Here is a 13,627-nt window from a genome sequence, read left to right as displayed (position 1 = left end):
TCAGAGTGCTTCACTTATATCTTTTGTGCGTGATAATTTTTTTGCTCTAGTGCTTCACTTAGATCTTTTAGAGCATGGTGGTGGATTTGTTTTAAAGAAACTATTGATCTCTCATGCTTCACTTAGATTATTTTGAGAGTCATTAATAGCATGGTAATTTGCTTAATGTTAATATACTTGGTATTCAAGATATGTGGAACTTTCTTTTGAGTGAATTGAATACTAAGATAAGTTTGATGCTTGATAATTGATTTGAGATATGGAGGTGATAATATCAAAGTCATGCTAGTTGGGTGATTATGAATTTGAGAAATGCTTGTGTTGAAGTTTGCAAGTCCTGTAGCATGCACGTATGGTTAAAGTTGTGTAACAAATTTGAAACATGAAGTGTACCTAGCTTGTGCATCCTTATGAGTGGCGGTCGGGGACGAGCGATGGTCTTTTCCTACCAATCTATCCCCCTAGGAGCATGCACGTAGTACTTGAATTTTTCATGACTTCTAAATTTTTGCAATAAGTATATGAGTTCTTTTGACTAATGTTGAGTCCATGGATTATACGCACTCTCACCTTTCCGCCTTTGCTAGCCTCTTCGGTACCGTGCATTGCCCTTTCTCACCTTGAGAGTTGGTGCAAACTTCGCCGGTGCATCCAAACCCCGTGGGTGGTTATGCTCTATCACACATAAACCTCCTTATATCTTCCTCAAAACAGCCACCATACCTACCTATCATGGCATTTCCATAGCCATTTCGAGATATATTGCCATGCAACTTCCATCATCATCATCATGACATACGATACTTTTGTCATATTGCCATTGCATGATCATGTAGTTGACATCGTATTTGTGGCAAAGCCACCATGCATTATTTTTCATACATGTCACTCTTGATTCATTGCACCATCCCGGTACACCACCGGAGGCATTCATATAGAGTCATATCTTGTTCTAAGTTTCGAGTTGTAATCCTTATGTTGTAATCAATAGAAGTGTGATGATCATCATTTTTAGAGAATTGCCCAAATAAAAAAAGAGAAAGGCCAAAAGAAAAAAAGAAAGGCCAAAAAATATAAATAAAAAGGGCAATGCTACTATCTCTTTTTCCACACTTGTGCTTCAAAGTAGCACCATGTTCCTCATGTAGTGAGTCTCATATATTGTGCTTAAAAGTAGCACCTTGTTCCTCATGTAGTGAGTCTCATAAGTTGTCTTTTTACACTAGTGGGAATTTTTCATTATAGAACTTGGCTTGTATATTCCTACGATGGACTTCCTCAAATGCCCTAGGTCTTCGTGAGCAAGCAAGTTGGATGCACACCCACTAGTTTTCTTTTGTTGAGCATTCATAGCTCTAGTGCATCCGTTGCATGGCAATCCCTACTCCTCATGTTGACATCAATTGATGGGCATCTCCATAGCCCGTTGATTATCCTCGTCAATGTGAGACTTTCTCCTTTTTTGTCTTCTCCACACAATCCCCATCATCATATTCTATTCCACCCATAGTGCTATATCCATGGCTCACGCGTATTGCGTGAAGGTTGAAAAAGTTTGAGATTATTTAAGTATGAAACAATTGCTTGGCTTGTCATCAGGGGTATAGAAGTTGGGAACATCTTTGTGTGACGAAAATGAAGCATAGCCTAACTATATGATTTTGTAGGGATGAACTTTCTTTTGCCATGCTATTTTGAGAAGACATGATTGCTTTGATTAGTATGCTTGAAGTATTATTATTTTTGTGTCAATATGAACTTTTGTCTTGAATCTTTCAAATCTGAATATTCATATCACAATTAAGAAGATTTACATTGAAATTATGCCAAAGTATCACTCCGCATCAAAAATTCTTTTTTATCATTTACCTACTCGAGGACGAGCAGGAATTAAGCTTGGGGATGCCTGATACGTCTCCAACATATCTATAATTTTTGATTGCTCCATGCTACTTTATCTATTGTTTTGGACTATATTGGGCTTTATTTTCCACTTTTACATTATTTTTGGGACTAACCTATTAACCGGAGGCCCAGCCCAGAATTGCTGTTTTTTGCCTATTTCGGTGTTTCAAAGAAACGGAATATCAAACGGAGTCCAAACGGAATGAAACCTTCGGGAACGTGATGTTCTCACCGAACGTGATCCAAGAGACTTGGACCCTACTCCAAGAAGTGCCATAGGTGGTCATGAGGGTGGAGGGCGCCCCCCTGGGCACGCCCCCCTACCTCGTGGGCCCCCTAGTGCTCCACCGACGTACTCCATCCTCCTATATATACCTACGTATCACCAAACGATCAGAACAGGAGCCAAAAACCTAATTCCACCGCCGCAACCTTCTGTATCCACGAGATCCCATCTTGGGGCCTGTTCCGGAGCTCCTCCGGCGGGGGCATACACCACGGAGGGCTTCTACATCAACACCATATCCCCTCTGATGAAGTGTGAGTAGTTTACTTCAGACCTTCGGGTCCATATCTAGTAGCTAGATGGCTTCTTCTCTCTTTTTTGATCTCAATACAATGTTCTCCCCCTCTCTCGTGGAGATCTATTCGATGTAATCTTCTTTTTGCAGTGTGTTTGTTGAGACCGATGAATTGTGGGTTTATGATCTAGTATTATCTATGGAAAATATTTGATCCTTCTCTGAATTCTTTTATGTATGATTGAGTTATCTTTGCAAGTCTCTTAGAATTATCCTTTTTGGTTTGGCCAACTAGATTGGTAGTTCTTGCAAGGGGAGAAGTGCTTAGCTTTGGGTTCAATCTTGCGGTGTCCTTACCCAGTGACAGAAAGGGTTGCAAGGCACGTATTGTATTGTGGCCATCGAGGATAACAAGATGGGGTTTTTATCATATTGCATGAATTTATCCCTCTACATCATGTCATCTTGCTTAAGGCGTTACTATGTTTTTACTTAATACTCTAGATGCATGCTGGATAGCGGTCGATGAGTGGAGTAATAGTAGTAGATGCAGAATCGTTTCGATCTACTTGTCTTGGACGTGATGCCTATATACATGATCATTGCCTAGATATACTCATAACTATCCTCAGTTCTGTCAATTGCTCAACGGTAATTTGTTCACCCACCGTAGAATACTTATGCTCTTGAGAGAAGCCACTAGTGAAACCTATGGTCCCCGGGTCTATTCTCATCATATCAATCTCTATCGCTTTATTACTTGCTTTGCTTTTACTTTGCCCTTTACTTTTCACTTTGCATCTATCTATCAAAAATACCAAAAATATCATTTATCATCTCTATCAGATCTCACCCTTGTAAGTGACCGTGAAGGGATTGACAACCCCTAATCGCGTTGGTTGCGAGTAGCTATCGTTTTGTGTAGGTACGAGGGACTTGTGCATGGTCTCCTACTGGATTGATACCTTGGTTCTCAAAAACTGAGGGAAATACTTACGCTACTTTGCTGCATCATCCTATCCTCTTCGGGGAAATCCAACGCAGTGCTCAAGAGGTAGCACACCTTTCACGGGTACACGCTCTTCAGAATCCATCGTCTGGCTATTATGTTCTCTGGCTTGTTTGGAGGCAGTTATCTTCCCCGATCTCTTCCTCTCCTTTTTCTTGGGCACCTTCCAGACCCTTCCTTAACCCCTACCCCAGGGTTCCCGGGCTAAGCAATGTACGACCGCCGGCTAGTTGAGCCTGTGTTGAAGCGGCATCTTCAGGCGTGTCCTGTGAGGAATTCATGAAGAGAGACTTTTTGCAATCCTTCCAACGACCTTCCTGCCCGGGCATATCATCCATATCGTCATTAGCATGCTGATAGCCCGATTTGCCATATGGTTGACTCATCATATCTATGTCATAGTCATACGCGTTTGTATTGAGGAAACCCATAGGGTCGACCTCCGTCTCATCATCCATTCTCTGTTCTATAGGACTGATTACATCAGCCAGTACTATTGCACCCCCTTCATCACGTCGTCCGCCGCTCTCACCCGGCACTACAGGAGCTGGTAATTGCGTAGGCAGGCTGGTGTTCTCCGCACATGCTTGTTGATGTGTGGTTATTGGTGTGCTCTCGGCCGGCTCCAGACGAATAAGATTCTTCGGCCATAGCAGCACCCAACCCTTGCAGCTTCCAATCTGCGGGAGGGTCTCGTCGTCCTCTCCCACATGCTGTACTGGAGGAGGCAAAGCATTGTGCCCCGAGTTCACACTGGACAAGCTAACCCTGAAGTGCCCAGCGGGGATCGGCTGGTTGTTGAACGTTGGTTTCAAGGGGTTCAATATCATCCCCTTTCTCACGTCCACCTTATGGCCTTTGATCAAGTAGAGTATGGTGCACGGGGTTTCTTCACCCTGCAAACACATATGTATGTGGCGTAAAACATCCGAAAGGCAACGAAAATGGAATATTCTCTCTCTATATATATGTGTGTGTGTGTGTGTGTGTGTGTGTGTGTTGGTGCGACATGTAATTACCGTGACGGCGTCGATCTTAGCCAAAGACGAAGGCCCACCTAGCGTGCCAGAGATGGAGGACGGGCTGCTATGTGCGGGAGCGACTGCGAGAGGAGGCCCGGTTGCATGAGCAAGTGATGGTGCAGTGTTGTTGTTGTTCATGGAGTTACTCCCGACGAAACTGGGCATCGGGAAATCATGTACTGTCTTGTCTGGATTTTCCTTCGTCCAGTTGATGATAGCTGGAACCAAGTTAGTAGCAAAATCATTTCTGCAGGCAGTTACAGCTGCATTGACTGCTTGCTGTAGCAACTCATTTTTCTCCTCGGCTGTTTTTTCCGCGTCCTCAGTTGATTTTTTCTCGACCGCAAGCTTCACCTTCGCGTCATGTCCACCTGACTAAACTTCTTTTTCTGCTTCTTGGACTCCGGGCCCTCGTTGTAAAACACCTTCCACGTGGCGCCGTCTCCAGCGCCGTGCACACAACCATATTGCGGCCGCTGGCCCAATGGGAGTCCCTTAAGTTCATTCAAGGCCCGGTTGAGAGGGGTGTCCCACTTGGGCCTCACCAGAGAAGTAGGGCTTTCCGCTGCAAGCTGGTGTTGCTTCTCCCGCAAAAGGAGCATGAACCGTTTAGGAATGTGTAGTCGACTAGATATGGAGCTAAATGTAAGGTGCTAAAAGAATAATTACCAGTAGTCTAATCAATTTCCTCGTGATTTGGTCCATGTAGAAAACCTTTTTTCCTTGTCCCACTTGTAGCGGGCCCTGAGGAAGTCACGCTCCAAGGGGTTGGTGAACTTTGCGAAGGGGTCTGGGAGACCCGCGGCTTCACGTTCCGCGTCCTCCTTATCCCATATGGGCCTTTTACCGAGGTAGCCATGGCTTCCGAGGTGATGCTTCCCCGTGTTCCTTTGCTAAAGGCTCTTGAATTTTGCAGCCTTAGCCTTGGCTGCCTCGGTAGCGCAAGTGTCCTTGAACTTTTCGAACTCCTCTTCCGTAAGTGTTAGATTTTCCTCCAAAATCTTGGACAGGGGTTCCTCAGCCTCAATAGCTCGTTTCACCCTCCCTTTCCAGGAGGCCAAATCATTGCTGAACATGCCCATGGTGTGATTGTTAATCTTTTTCATCTTCGGATCATCACACGGTTGTTCTATGTTATCATCCCGGTCGGGGAACTTGAATATCTTGTGCAACTTCGTTAGGAGCAACTGCGTCAAATGTTCTTTACTCCTTAAGTCATCGTCGTTTATGCTTGCGCATTCCCGTAGGATGCATCCTACTTGGTTCCCATAGCACTTGCAAGGTTCTTCCGGCTCTAGTGGCTCAAACTTGCCAAGTGCCATCTTTGTGATCACTAGTCGTCCAATCCCTAGCTTGTTAGGTTTTCGTATCCTCTGCTACTTATGCTTCTTCTTTTCGGTAGCGGCATCAGCGCCGGTACCTTCCCCGTCGGTATCTTCCCCGCCGGTACCTTCCCCGCCGGTCTCGGCGCCGCCATCGGTGCCGGCGCCGTCGGTGTCGATGACGGCATCAGTACCATCATCGAGGCCGACCTGCAAACCTTGCTTAGCAGTCAAATAGTCGAGGTACTCTTGTTCACCCTTATAATCCATCTCGTCTGCATCTTGGTCAGAAGGCCCAGTTTCTTCGTTGTTCGACATGTTTCCTATGATTAAGTCTCCTCATTTATTTCTAAAAGTATGAAAAAATGAGAAATGAAATAAAAAGAAATCTATGTGCCAGCACTCGATATGCCTACTATCTAGCACAAATCATGCCAAAATTCACAGAAAATTTCGGCATGAGCTTTGCTAAAAAATGGACATATCGAGCGCCTGAAATTCACCGGAACGGAAATGAATCAACATTCCGGCGTAACATAGGCCACTCGGATCATTTACCAAAATTGAACCAAAACATCACATGTCCAAATGACATGTCCAAATTCCAAACATGACATGTCCAAAACATGACATGTCCACATATCACATGTCCAGTTCAAATTTGCATATAAATTCAGCCTACCTAAATTTGCATATAAATTCAACCTAGATAAATTCATAACTAAATAAATAACCTAATTAACCTAATTAACCCTAGCTAGCAGAGAGAGGGGGGTTTACAGAGGTGCAGGGGTGAGGAGGCAGGCCCGACGACGGCCGAGGTTGGGAGGGGAGGAAGCAGAGGAGGGAGGAGTGGTGCATCGGGGTCGGGGGCGAGCGTCGGGGTCGAGGGCGAGGGCCAGGTCGGGGGCGAGCGCCGGGGTCGGGGGTTAGGTCCGGGTCGGGGGCGAGCGCCGGGGCGCGGCAGTGCGACGGGGGAAGAGAGAGTGGGGATTTGGGGGGGAAAAGAGGCGGGATGAAGCAGAGAGAGGGAGGATTTTGGGTTAAGTGGACGTAACAGTACCGTGTTTAGACCAAATGCGCTACTACTAATACAGGTAGCTATAGCGGTTTTTAAGGAAAACGCTACTGCTACCTTGACTAGCTGTAGCTCTTTTTCAGTAAACCGCTACTACTATAACCAGTTTTCCTTTTTCTTTTCCTTTATTTTCTCTCACTTTTTTTCCGAGGGCAGTGAACGAAGGGAAGGCGATATATATCGCATCATTTGACGGTTAAATATGTATACAAAATAGGAACATATATATTACATCATTGGACCCATGCATAATAATGGCTAAGTGTGTATACAAAATAGGAACATATATATATATATATATATATATATATATATATATATATATATATATATATATATATATATTACATCATTTGACCGATAACATACGGTTCCTCAGCGTTGACGCTTTCGTTTTTGAGTCAGCTTCTTTCCCTTCTTGTTCGTCGAAGAATAATTGAGCCCCTCATTTTGACTTTGCCTTTTCCATGGAGTATGATTTTTCTTAGGTAATGTAGTATTGATTCTTCTTTTGACGTATACTTCATCATCATCGTCATCTTCCCTCATTGGGTTGCCGTACTGATCGTAGTCTTCCTTGTTGGCGACTCCATCCATTCCAATGATGTTCCTTTTGCCTCTCCTCACGACAACACGGCTGGGATTGCAGTGGGTCGGTTATGAAGAAGCATTGTGTCACGTGCTTAGCGTGTACCCATGGCCCGTTTTTTGCGGTAGCGTTCACGGTAGCGCTCTTGGTGTTGGGTATAGTCATGGTAGTGAAAATCCGGCTTTCTCTTTCGACATTCTTAGCCCATCTGGCATGAAACATCATCGTCACTAGTAGAAAAAGGGTCAAACGTGAAGCACATTAGTGCCGGTTTGTACTAGAGCCGGCACAAATGTATACATTAGTGCCGGTTCCAATGGCTAGCCGGGCCGCTCTCATTAGTACCGGTTCGTGGCTAACCTTTAGCACCGGTTCGTGCCGCGAACCGGTACTAATGAGAGTGGTGGCAGGATGTTGTCAGTCTGGGCCCCCTCCAGCACCTTTAGTACCGGTTCGTGCCACGAACCGGTACTATAGGTCCTCCTGCATATAAACCCTTCGTCCAGCTCGCTCTGTTCTTCCCCCTTTCCCCTCTCCTCTCCTCTCTGTTCTTCCTCTTCTCCCCTCAAGCTCATCACACATTTTGCCCAAAATTTGTCAAGATTTGAAGGCCCCATCCATTCAAGTGATCACAAAGGTTAGCAACTTTGTCCTTTCATCTCTCATTGTTAGATTAGCTCTTGCAATGCTTTATATAGTTATTAATTTGTGAGTTTAGTAATTTGGGAGGAAATATATATATGTGCTAGTATTTGATTTATATGCAATTTGAGGTCAAAAATAACACTTAGTTTGCATATGTAGGTGTGGTTTACTTAGTGCCTTCTAAATCTCCGTCGTAACCACTGTCGATCGCCCGCACCGTCCCGTCGCCGGCACCACCTTGTGGTGAGCCTCTTGTTCATGAATTTTTATATAAAAAATTGATGTTTGTGTGATTTGGATATATAGTTACTCGTATAATAATTATCTTACCTGTACGTTGTTTGTTATACATAGTGCCATGGTTTTGATATCCGTCCCCGTCGGCCCTCGTCCTTGTTATGATTCGGATGTGGTATATTCTCTTTTAAAACTATTTGTTGCATTTCGTGTTTATGACAAATTATGCCCATCAAGTTGACATAGATATTTTTATCTAGGAGGTATGTGAACCGGAAATTCCAACCGACCCTATTGTCGAGAGCTTAAATTTAGTTGAAAGAGAAAACGAGTACTTGAAAGAAAAATTGAAAAGAATTGAGGGGAGAATATGGAATTGGAGTTGCATGTTGCCGATGTCGTCGATGATCACAAGATCAAGATGGAGAAAATGTGCTTGAAGATTAGAAAGATTAGAAAATATGCCATCGATAGTGAGGCTTGGTATCATTATGCGGTTGGATCAATTGTTACCTTAGTTGTGATCTTGATCGCATTTGTTGTTGCATTTAAATGCTTTAGCTAGAGAGTTATTTGTTCGTTGCATTTAAGTGTTGTATGAACTTTATGTATGAACTTGTATTAATTTGGTCTATTCAGTGTTGTGTAATGAAGATGAGCCAGCAATGGATGTATGATGATCGATGCTCTCCCCAGTTCGTTGAGGGCGTGCATACTTTTCTGCTTGCGGCTGAGGCAAACAAGCGGGCGGATGGTTTTATGCCTTGTCCATGTGCTGGCTGTAAGAATGGTCACAATTACTCTACGTCAAGAACCATTCACGTCCACCTGTTGAGTCCGGTTTCATGCCGCACTATAATGTTTGGACCAAGCACAGAGAAAGAGGGGTTATGATGGAAGACAATGAAGAAGAAGAGGACGACGACAGCTATCCTGGCCATGGGTTCCCTGAATACGATGATACAACAATGGGGGAAGAAGCTGAGCCGGTAATGCGGGAAGAAGCTGAGCCGACAATGCGGGAAGAAGATGAAGAAGAGGCATCAGATGAGCCCGTTGATGATCTAGGTCGGGCCATTGCCGATGCAAAGAGAAACTGCGCAAGTGATTTGGAGAAGAAGAAGTTGCAGCGCATGTTAGAGGATCACAAAAAATAGTTGTACCCGAATTGCGTAGGTGACAAGAAAAAGTTGGGCACCACACTGGAATTGCTGCAATGGAAGGCAGAGAATGGTGTATCTGACAAGGGATTTGGAAAGTTGCTGGTAATGATAAAGGATATGCTTCCAAAGGACAACGAATTGCCCGAGAGTACGTACGAAGCAAAGAAGGTTGTCTGCCCTCTAGGGTTAGAGGTGAAGAAGATACATGCATGCCCTAATGATTGCATCCTCTACCGCGATCAGTACGAGGATTTGAACGCTTGCCCGGTATGTGGTGCATTGCGCTATAAGATCAGCCGCGATGAGCCTGGTGATGTCGAGGGCGAGCGCCCCAGGAAGAAGATTCCTGCCAAGGTGATGTGGTATTCTCCTATAATACCACGGTTGAAACGTTTGTTCCAAAACAAAGAGCATGCCAAGGCGATGCGATGGCACAGAGAAGACCGTAAGAAAGACGGAAAGTTGAGAGTACCTGCTGACGGGTCGCAGTGGAGTAAAATTGAAAGAAAGTACGGGAAGGATTTTGCAGATGACGCAAGGAGCGTATGGTTTGGTCTAAGCGCAGATGGCATTAATCCTTTTGGGGAGCAGAGCAGCAACCATAACACCTGGCCTGTGACTCTATGTTTGTATAACCTTCCTCCTTGGTTGTGCGTGAAGCGGAAGTTCATTATGATGCCAGTGCTCATCCAAGGCCCTAAGCAACCCGGCAACGACATTGATGTGTACCTAAGGCCATTAGTTAAAGAACTCTTACAACTGTGGAATGGAACAGGTGTACGTGCGTGGGATGAGCACATGGGGGAATAATTTGACCTAAAGGCGTTGCTGTTCATGACCATCAATGATTGGCCTGCTCTCAGTAACCTTTCAGGACAGACAAACAAGGGATACCGCGGATGCACGCACTGTTTGGATGATACTGACAGTATATATTTGAATAGTTGTAAGAAGAATGTGTACCTGGGACATCGTTGATTTCTTCCGAGCAGGCATCCCGTAAGAAAGAAAGGCAAGCATTTCAAAGGTGAGGCGGATCACCGGACGAAGCCTCGCCACCGTACTGGTGCTGATGTACATGATATGGTCAAGGATTTGAAGGTGATATTTGGAAAGGGTCCTGGCGGACTACCTGTTCCGAAGGACGCTGACGGACGCGCACCCATGTGGAAGAAGAAATCTATATTTTGGGACCTGCCATATTGGAAAGACCTAGAGGTGCGCTCCGCAATCGACGTGATGCACGTGACGAAGAATCTTTGCGTGACCATGCTTGGCTTCTTGGGCATGTATGGGAAGACAAAAGATACACCTGAGGCACGGGAGGACCAGCAACGTATGCACGGAGAAGACGGCATACATCAGGGTCATGCAAGCTACGCTCTTACCAAAGAAGAGAAGGAAATCTTCTTTGAATGCCTGCTCGGTATTAAGGTACCGTCTGGCTTCTCGTCAAATATAAAGGGAATAATAAACATGGAAGAGAAAAAGTTCCAGAACCTAAAGTCTCATGACTGCCATGTGATTATGACGCAACTGCTTCCGGTTGCATTCAGGGGGCTTCTACTGGAAAACGTTCGATTAGCCATTATGAATCTATGTGCATTTCTCAATGCAATCTCTCAGAAGGTAATCGATCCAGAAATCATACCAAGGTTACAGAATGATTTGGTGCAATGTCTTGTCAGTTTCAAGTTGGTGTTCCCACCATCCTTCTTCAACATCATGACGCACGTCCTAGTTCACCTATGCGAAGAGATTAACGTTTTGGGTCCTGTATTTCTACACAATATGTTCCCCTTTGAGAGGTTCATGGGAGTCTTAAAGAAGTATGTTCATAACCGTGCTAGGCCAGAAGGAAGCATCTCCAAGGGCCATCAAAATGAGGAGGTCATTGAGTTTTGTATTGACTTTATTCCTGACCTTAAGCCGATAGGTGTTCCTGAATCGTGGCATAAGGGCAGACTAGATGGAAAAGGCACGCTAGGAGGGGAACAAATAATATGTATGGACGGACATTCTCTCACTGAAGCACACTACACAGTTCTACAGAATTCCACCTTGGTGGCTCCGTATATGGATGAACACAAGAATTTGCTACGCTCCAAACACCCGGAGCGGTCTGATGACTGGATTACACGTGAACAAACCAGGAGTTTCGCCAGTTGGTTGTAGACACGTACCATGCATGACACCTCTATTGAAGATGACATGTACTTGCTGTCCCAGTTACCATCTTCGAATATAATGACTTTCAAAGGGTACGAGATAAATGGTAATACATTTTACACGATCGCCCAAGATAAGAAGAGCACCAACCAAAACAGTGGTGTCCGCTTTGATGCAGAAACCAAGACGGGAAAGGAAACATATTATGGTTATATACAGGACATATGGGAACTTGACTATCAACGTGGTTTAAAGGTCCCTTTGTTTCGGTGCAAATGGGTCAATATGACACGAGGCGGGGTAACGGAAGACCCGCAGTACGGAATGACAACAGTGGATCTCAACAATCTTGCGTATGCAGACGAACCATTCGTCCTAGCCAATGATATGGCACAGGTTTTCTATGTGAAGGACATGTCTAAAAAGCCAAGAAAAAGAAAAGATAAGGAAGCGAATGCATCGTACGATGAGCCAAAGCGGCACATAGTTCTTTCTGGGAAGAGAAACATCATGGGAGTGGATGACAAGACAGACAAGTCAGAAGATTATGAAAAGTTTGATGAAATTGCTCCATTCACAGTGAATATTGACCCGAGCATCCCGTTAAATGATGAAGATTTTCCATGGTTACGGCGCAAAGGGACACGCGAAGAAAAAGTTTCGCACCCAAAGATCTGGGATGTGATCGGCTTCACTATCATCACTTTCTTTTGTGTTTCACACCCAGGAGGGAATGTCTGTAATAGTTAGGGTAGTTATGTGTTTTGGCATTTGAAACGCGAAGAAATTTTATGTGCAAACAAATTCTTTTCATGCATTTACTAATTTTTTTCTAGCTAAATGACCCTGAAATTGAAAAGCAATTAAAATGAACTCAGAAAAGGTTAAAAGTTGGCATGGTATCATAATTTCATACAAATAGCATGTGCAAGAATGTAGAGAGGGTTACGGCAAAAACTGGATGCACTTCGTGTACAAAATGGACAATCTCTTTCGAAGTATCAGGGTTTTCGACGAAAACTGAACTGTTACAAAGGCATTTCATTTTTTAAATAATGTAAGCATTACTAAATTGAATATAATGATAAAACACACTAATATTAAACATAAGAAAAAAGAATCACTGAAAAAACTTTTTTCAAAGTTAAGTTATTCACAAACTAGTGATTCACACAAATTTCAAATAATTCAAAATTTAAACTATTCAAATTTGAAATCTACCGGCACTAACAGAAAGTTTGTAATTTTTTGTACCTAAAGCAAAAATATTCACAAAGAAACTCTAAATACAGCAAAAAACAACTCAAAAATAAATAAAACAAAAATAAATAAAGCGAAAAAAATTAAGAAAAAAAGCCCGCCTACTGGGCCAAAGCGGCCTGCATACGACTAGCGACACAACCTTTCGTTGGGCCAAGATGCAGGCCCGCAAAGGCCCAGTAGGCCCACTAGGCGAAGAGGACAGGTAGGCCCAGTAGGCCTGGTTAGGAGAGGAGCTCGAGAGAGCTACCGCACTGGGGCTTATAAACCAGTGCGGTAGCCCCTCGACTAGCGAGGTGGGACTAAACTTGCCGCACAGCACCTGCGCCAGCGCACCCCCTTTAGTACCGGGTCGTGGCACAAACCGGTACTAAAGGGGGGGCTTTAGTACCGGTTTGTGCCACCACCCGGTACTAAAGGGGGTCGCTTCCCGCCGCTTGGCCTGGCCAAAACAGGCCTTTAGTACCGGTTGGTGGCTCCAACCGGTACTAAAGGTGCCCTCTATATATGCTAGAGTGCGAAAATTTCGTTTTCCCTCTCTGTTCGTTCCTCTGTTTCCGTCTCGGTCGCCGCCGCCGCCCCCATCCCCGTCGCCGCCCTCGTCTCCGTCGCCGCCCCGGGCCCGTCCCCGTCGCGCCGTCCCCGTCCCCGTCGCGCCGTCCCCACCGTCGCTGCCCCGGCCGTCGCCTCGCCGTCGCCGTCGCCCC

This window comes from Triticum dicoccoides, chromosome 3B (genome assembly GCF_002162155.2).
Source record: "Triticum dicoccoides isolate Atlit2015 ecotype Zavitan chromosome 3B, WEW_v2.0, whole genome shotgun sequence".
NCBI lineage: Eukaryota > Viridiplantae > Streptophyta > Magnoliopsida > Poales > Poaceae > Triticum > Triticum dicoccoides.
Note: the sequence above shows the minus strand (reverse complement) of the source record.